The sequence below is a fragment of the Triticum aestivum genome, chromosome 6B, assembly GCF_018294505.1.
Source record: "Triticum aestivum cultivar Chinese Spring chromosome 6B, IWGSC CS RefSeq v2.1, whole genome shotgun sequence".
Taxonomy (NCBI): Eukaryota; Viridiplantae; Streptophyta; class Magnoliopsida; order Poales; family Poaceae; genus Triticum; species Triticum aestivum.
Window position 1 is genome coordinate 633,698,763 of NC_057810.1, and position 7,009 is coordinate 633,705,771.

A 7,009-nucleotide genomic window follows, 5' to 3' on the forward strand; every position below is an offset into this window, starting at 1 on the left:
GAGCCGCCCCATCGTCGCCACCGTCTTCGTCTTCACCGTTGATCGCCGAAACTCGTCGCCGTCGATTCGCCATCATCAACGCCTCCCCGAGCACACTGACCTGCCCTACTGGATCTTCGTGAGCCCCTCCTTCAATCCCCCTTCTTCCCACACTAGGGGTTGGGGCGCGCCCATGGCGCGCCTCCTGAGAGGAAGTTGGGGCGTTGCCAGGGAGGGACCCGCCCCTTCCACTTTCTTGTTTGTACCACGAGTGTTATTTCCGGTTGGTTCCTTCAATGTGTGGCAACAAGAAATGGTTCTGCTATTATTCTTCCTATAAACTAAAATATCTGAGAAAGTGCAAGCATGAATAATAACATATCTCAGTTCAAATTTTAGCTTCTAGCTTGCACACATCAATCCTGCTACCTCCACTTAGGCTTAATCCATCTTAGTAAGAAATTAAGTTTGGTTAAGCAAGCATCACTCAGGCATACAATCTTCTGCACCTTTTGTACTTGCACCATCTGGGGAAGAGAGGTAACATGTTAGCATGTTCACAAGAGCTGAGACATTTCGGTTAAGCAACCATCACTCGAAAAAATAAACAAGTAGCATGGGTCTACATTAATAATCACATAATCTGCACCAAATAATAAAGAGTGGTTAAGAGAAAATGGCAGTTATTTTCAAATTATTATCTTCGCAGAAAGGATAACCCAAGTACCAGTAGCCAACAATGATACCCATGATGGTTCAAGCAACAACTTCAGGTTGATAGTTCTACTGACTGCATGCTGGTTCAAGACTTACTTGTAGAGATACTTAATTAATTCCATGAAGAGACTGCAGCGTGTGGCCAAAAATCTCCTGAGCTGCAGTTGCTTGTGCATAGTACGCAAAAGCTGTCTCGCAGAACTGAATCACACTGCAAAATACACAAGCGCGGAAATTTAAGAGAGGACTTCTTAAAGAACAAGTAGTTTGCTTTCATATAGAGGCCATTATTCACCCACGCAGAAGTGACCATAACTATGGCACAGTTATAGCAGAGGATTTGGACCCAGGCCCAAGTTATATACCATGCTGTCAGTGCTTCAGGGATGTACACTTCCAAGTATTCACTATTACTGACTAATAACAGAAACTACTGTCCTAATGCTTTCTGGAAACAACCTCTTTAGATCTGCCACGTATCTCCACTACATTCTTTAATTCTTGTAAATTTACAGCCTTCAAACATTTCATTGGAAGTTACAGTAAGACATGGACTTCTAACAGAAGACATCGGTAGCATACCTGATGGAACAAAGTAGGATCAGTCCAACATTAAACAAAAAAGAGTTCATCAACGTTCCTCCCCATCTGAAACAAGTTAAATGTTTGTTATTAAATGTAAAAAAAGGACAGCGCAAAGAAATAGTGTCATGACACGAGTCAACTACATTGGGTGAATGCTGATGAAAACTAATTTCAGGCCAAGCATCATTTCTCCAGCAATCACTGCGATGAGGAGATAGCAGAAGAATGCAAAAGCAGCAGTCCCAAGCAGACCTGGTACACAAAACAAAAGATTAATCAGTTTACACAAAAAAAAAAGATTAATCAGTTTATTCACAGAGAGGATAACTGGTTAAGTTGAGAACCATATCAAGGATCAGAAATGTACCCCAAACACTGTCCATCTTTATGAAGATCTCATTCGGGAAAGAAGATACAATTATATGATAATATGTGCTACCCAAGCAATCGATACAATTAATCTAAGATCATAAATCATTGTCAGATGAATCCAATTGCAAATCATTAGACTGAATGAATGTACGGTTCAGATACATATTTACACTTACCCAACAATGCCGAATATGAGTTTTCCAATGTAATCAAGCAATGTAAAAGCCCAGGTAGCCTCAGCCTGCACCATGATGGATGTCAAGACAAGAGTAAGTGACAACCATAAAAAAGAATGAATATAAGAATTCACAAGTTACATCTCTTCTAGAGCATTCATGTTATTTTCCAAAAGTAACAACTCCTAATAATTAAGATGGAAAGTTAAACATAATATTAGTTAATAGCATAACAGAACATCACAGAAAGATGTACAATATATTAAAGAGAATGGTTCATATGAATACAATTAAAGCTTGAAAGCATATCATCGGTTTGAAGGGCAAGCATACCTTCTCGACAGCCTTCATGTTTTTGCGCCATTTTCTGCCTTTGTTCCCACTTCTCTCTTCTTGGTGAAGGGCTTCCGATGCCTTCTTCAATTCCTTGGCCTTCTTACCTAATTCACTAGCTTCCTGAAGGACACATTTTCAAGCTCAAGGTCAGATCGATATAAATCACACAATAATTACGTCACCAACTACATACTGAAAACAAAGAGAGAGGCGGAGAGGGCACCTTGTCCATGGGGTTGGCTCCATGGTCAGAGCCATAGCGAGCACCCCCTCCCTCTTCACGCAGCTTGAACCTGCACATCGGGCCGCTCTCGCCACCGTGGCTCAGACCTGCTGCTCGATCTGGAGCGAGGTGGCAGCAACTGTTTCCTTGTCACTCGCGAGTTCCGCGGCTTAGGGAGCATGTGTTTAGTTGAATTGATCTGCATCCATGTGTTGCATATTAGCCAGAACTGAGCCTTGTCAGGTTAATTGGATGCTTGGTCTCCACGTGTCAAAGCCTGGGGTGTGTGAGCCAAGCCAAATCATACCACAGGTGACCCTGTTCTCTTTGACTGTACCTGATCAATCTCAGAACATCCGATGCTTTGGAAATTTCTGGTGACGTATATACACTTCGCTTGCATCAGTTTCCCTCAACGCAAGTTGTCGAACTCATATGTTTTCTCTAGCTCTATGCAAAGACTATAGCAACAGCGGTCCCTCACGGCCCGATAATACAGTTATTTTGAAGAACTATAATCCCTAGATTATAAGGAGCATGCATATGATCTGAGAGAAGTCAGTGGTGAATACATACCTCGGTGATGGACCAGTCAAGGACCAAGGAGCTCACCAGGATGTATGTCCTGGTCTGCAAGGTCAGTAGCTTGTGTGCAGTAGCAATAAGAACAGAGAGAGACACCGTGGGAAGCACTTGTCACCTCGGGGAAGCTCCAGAGGATGCCCGATGAAGAGGCACAGACTACTCTCTAACTATAGATGCAGCAAACCAGGGAGATCGCATCACCGATACATCTCCATCTAAAACAACCGCTGTCTTTCAATCTATGAAATAAATGTACACCTAAAATGTGTCATGCGTCATCCTTTATTTTTATGTGCCCAATAGAAACCCTGAACACAAGCGACATCGAACAATATGTGCATAACATCAAACTAAGAGACATCTACAAAATTTAAGAGCTAGAATGGACCGACTTCCCAGAACATAGTTTATGTAACTTGAGAAAAACTGGTGCCAACAGACAAACAATCACTTCAATTTGATTTTATCAACCCAGGTTCTTTGCAAAATTGCAAAAAAGGATATTAGATAAAGGAAACTAATGCACCAGAAACTGGAAATTTATGCAATAATTCCAAATCTTTTAATGTGATCAAGTATGACAAGCCTTGGAACAAGGGCGATATTCATAACTCTGAGTGCACTGGAGGATAATGCAAGACATATGTACTTTTGAATGGTAAATTTCAGTAAGCATACAGCCATTTTGTTATAGAAAAGATTGATTCTTTTCTGTAATTGCAGGAACTCAATGGAATATTAAAAACATGTACCTTTCATTGATAAAAGGCAATGTTTCATCAGTCAGAAGACCCTTCTTGAAATTCTTTTCATAGTTTTGAAGTCCTAATTGGTTCAACATATTTCAGAATAGTTCATATCTTCATTGTGTGTCTTTGTCTTTGAGAATTTCTGCCAACCTAAAATCGAGATAGATTGACCATAAGAATTAGAACAGTACAACAACCATGGATAAACGGAGGATAGATTGCCCTATCATCCTGATATATAACAGTCAAGTTGCAATGCAACATGAAAGGCTAAAACCTAAAGACATAATTCAAGTGGAACAAAATGGTTTTCATTCATAGGAAACATGTGCAGCTATACTGCAAAAGCCATACCAGCTGTAATTGTGTTAACAACTGGATTTGGGGTTCTCATTCCACTTACAATGGAGAATAGAGCGCCAGAACCAAAAGCTGCTGCCATGCCATAGAAACGAGTGTTGGTCAATCATGTAGTTGAATAAAATACGCAGATTGCAGTTGTATATGTCCTTCAAGTACTGAATGACTGTCATCCTTGTTCCTCTGTCATCAACAGGAAATCTAACAACAACAAAATAACATGAGTAAAACAACATTAGAGAGAGAAAGTAACCACCATGCATTAATGCTAAAAGGACACTATAGGGTAAACATGCATATGGGAAATTGCACGGGTATCATTTTACACACTAAAGAAGTATCTAAGATGTTGTAAGATCAATTTGATACAGACAGACCATCACTATGTTACAGAAATAAAATGCATGGGCCTCAGGTAGAATGATGTATACAAAGCTATTGGCATACCCAATTCCTCACACACCAACACCAACAAACAATCAACAAAGGCCCCAAGTCTATAAGCCACATCTTCCCAGCAAGACAATGGGCTGGTTTGTTGTTCTAGAACATAGAGAGTTGTGATGACGGCTGGACTAATCGGATAGGATTTTAGTCCTAGCGCCCAGGGTTGGCGCCTAGTGTTGGAGATGCCCTAAGGGGATGAAGAACGCACCCAGGAGTTGGTTTTGGGAGGCGAGGAGGGGTTCGTACCTCCTGCCTGCTCAGTCGCCATGGCCAAAGAAGGGCTAGGATTGGGGCTGCTTCACGATCAGAGAGAGAGAGATGCTCTCCTGCAGCGGAGAAGAAATGAGCTTCACGAACAGAGAACACAAAATTGATGGAGAAGGCACCTCGTCCATGGCGTCGGCACGAGAGTAAGAGCCGCAATGAGCACCGACCTCAAGCGTCTTGAATCTACATTGGGGCACTCACACCGCCGTGGCCATGGATCCGAACCTGCTGCTCAATCTGGGGCAAGGTGAAGGGGATGAGCTCACTGGTGGGGGGGATAATATGATGTAACACCTCCAGTATGGGCTGTCACGTTATGTATGTAACATGGGTCTCGGCTACGAGATGGGCTGGTCATCGGAGGCTTCACACAAGCTACATATGCAACCCGGCGAGCACAGGAGGAGGGCATCGAAGGAATGAATCGTTATCAAGTCTCTCGCCCCCTTGCTCCTGCTCCTCACCTCCTGCTCTCTGTATTCCTCTCCTTGCTTGCTGATTTCTCATCCCAGATTCTCCTTGTATCCTCAATTTATATCTAGATATTGGTGCTGATCCGTCTCTCCGTCCCATCTCTGATCTTGGGTCGTGACAATTTGGTATTCAGAGCCAAGAAAAAAATCACCACCCACTTCCTGCCTACAAGGTGTTCGACCAAATGTCCAGCCACGAAGAGTTGTTCACCGGCGGCGTTCTTCACGTCACTGTGCATCATGTGTACTACCCGGTCACTGAGGAGACGCTGCAACAGGTGTTTACATTGTATGGTGTGGTGAAGATCTCCGTGTTCCAGAGAATCAACCATGTGGAGGCAGTGGTTCAGCTTCGATCAAGACGCGGAGCAGCGCGGGCTCTTGCCATGCATGGTCGGTGCATCTATGAGCGTGCCTGCCTCCTCGACATCCAGGATGTGTCACCGGAGTACAACCTGCACTTGTGCTCGCTGCTCGAGCAGAAGCAGACTGCAACCGTGGCCGAGTACACGACGGCGTTCTGGGAATGCGTACATCGTGTGCTGGATCTCAACCCCAACCTGAGCATCAAGAGTTTCGTCCACCAATACATTGAGGGTTTGCAGGAAGATATCAAGGATGTCGTGCGGTCGCAATCTCCATTAAGCATCACCGGGGCTTCGTCCCTTGCCCGGATAAGGGAGGATGAAATCATGCAGGAGGCGGCAATGGCTGCGGAGAAACTTGATGACGGCCATGGAGTTCACGTCCTCATGCCTACGGTGATCCTCACGGACGTCTTCCTTGAGCCCACTACCCCAGTGGAGTGCAGTGCAGATGACAACATCATCACCATTGACAGCAGCAACCATGCTGCACCGACGCCTATCACATGTTTGACAGAGTGCCCAAGTCCCGCCGCCGTTGACATCTCCCCTGAGCCGGCAGCTTCTGCTCTATGCGGAGAGACCATCGACATCGAAGCCATCAGTGTTGCTGCACCAACATTCGATGTGTGCTCTATTGTTGGTCCGACCAATGCTGAAGTCAACAGTTATGTGCCGGTGCCCCTCATTGTGTGCAGTGTCAAACCATTCTCCGCAGCTCCTCTCAAGGTCGTGCCAACCATAGCGCATTGGTCATGTTCCACCCCCAAACTGGACACCATGGCGTCAACAAGGTGTTGGACCCTCTGCTTCGACCACATTGGTGCGTTGACGCCCACGTACATGCTGGATAATAATGTGAACATAAAGCAACAAGCACAAATGTTACGACCAATGCCATGGCCATCATTTAAATGCCATTCAGAAGCAAGCAGTCCTCAAGATCCACGTCCAGCAACTCAAGGTATATTTGGGAAACTATCTACATGTCAGCCACACGAGGATCTCAAATGTTGGGCTGCCAGTTTGGTATTGCATTGGAATAGCTCATTTGATGGACACTATTTACAACTACTTGCTGCACTGAGAAGTTCCCGGTGTGAGTTATATTGTATTGGGGGGCCCTGTGGTTATTGGCAATATGCATATCCACAGCAGTGGCGTTCATCTCAGCGAGAAAGTTATACGAATTTTGGGAGGGCTGGCGATGCTACATTGAACACAAAACAAAAATCACAAATTTTATTAAGTGGCATTCTTGTGGAATTTGTGAGTAGGCGAACCCCCGGAGTCGGCTATTTCTGCCAAACATCTGACCAGAAGAACAAAAGGCTTAATTACATTCTTGAAGTGGGTGAACAAGTTATGAGGTTGT

General features: G+C 44.3%; 1 long non-coding RNA gene across 11 annotated transcripts; it reads right to left on the reverse strand.

Moving 5' to 3' along the window:
• Positions 1-253: 253 nt before the first annotated feature.
• Positions 254-5,082, reverse strand: LOC123138402 (uncharacterized). 11 transcript variants are annotated; one of them, XR_006469089.1, is made up of 13 exons: positions 4,964-5,082; positions 4,776-4,855; positions 4,126-4,283; positions 3,726-3,872; positions 2,726-3,140; positions 2,389-2,587; positions 2,163-2,285; positions 1,830-1,894; positions 1,649-1,742; positions 1,425-1,533; positions 1,279-1,344; positions 793-907; positions 254-506 (listed from the first exon to the last, which is right to left on the reverse strand). It is a non-coding gene; the product is annotated as an uncharacterized lncRNA (long non-coding RNA). The 11 variants fall into 11 exon arrangements; XR_006469088.1 differs by having other exon boundaries at positions 2,726-3,212; XR_006469087.1 differs by having other exon boundaries at positions 2,726-3,231.
• Positions 5,083-7,009: the final 1,927 nt, after the last annotated feature.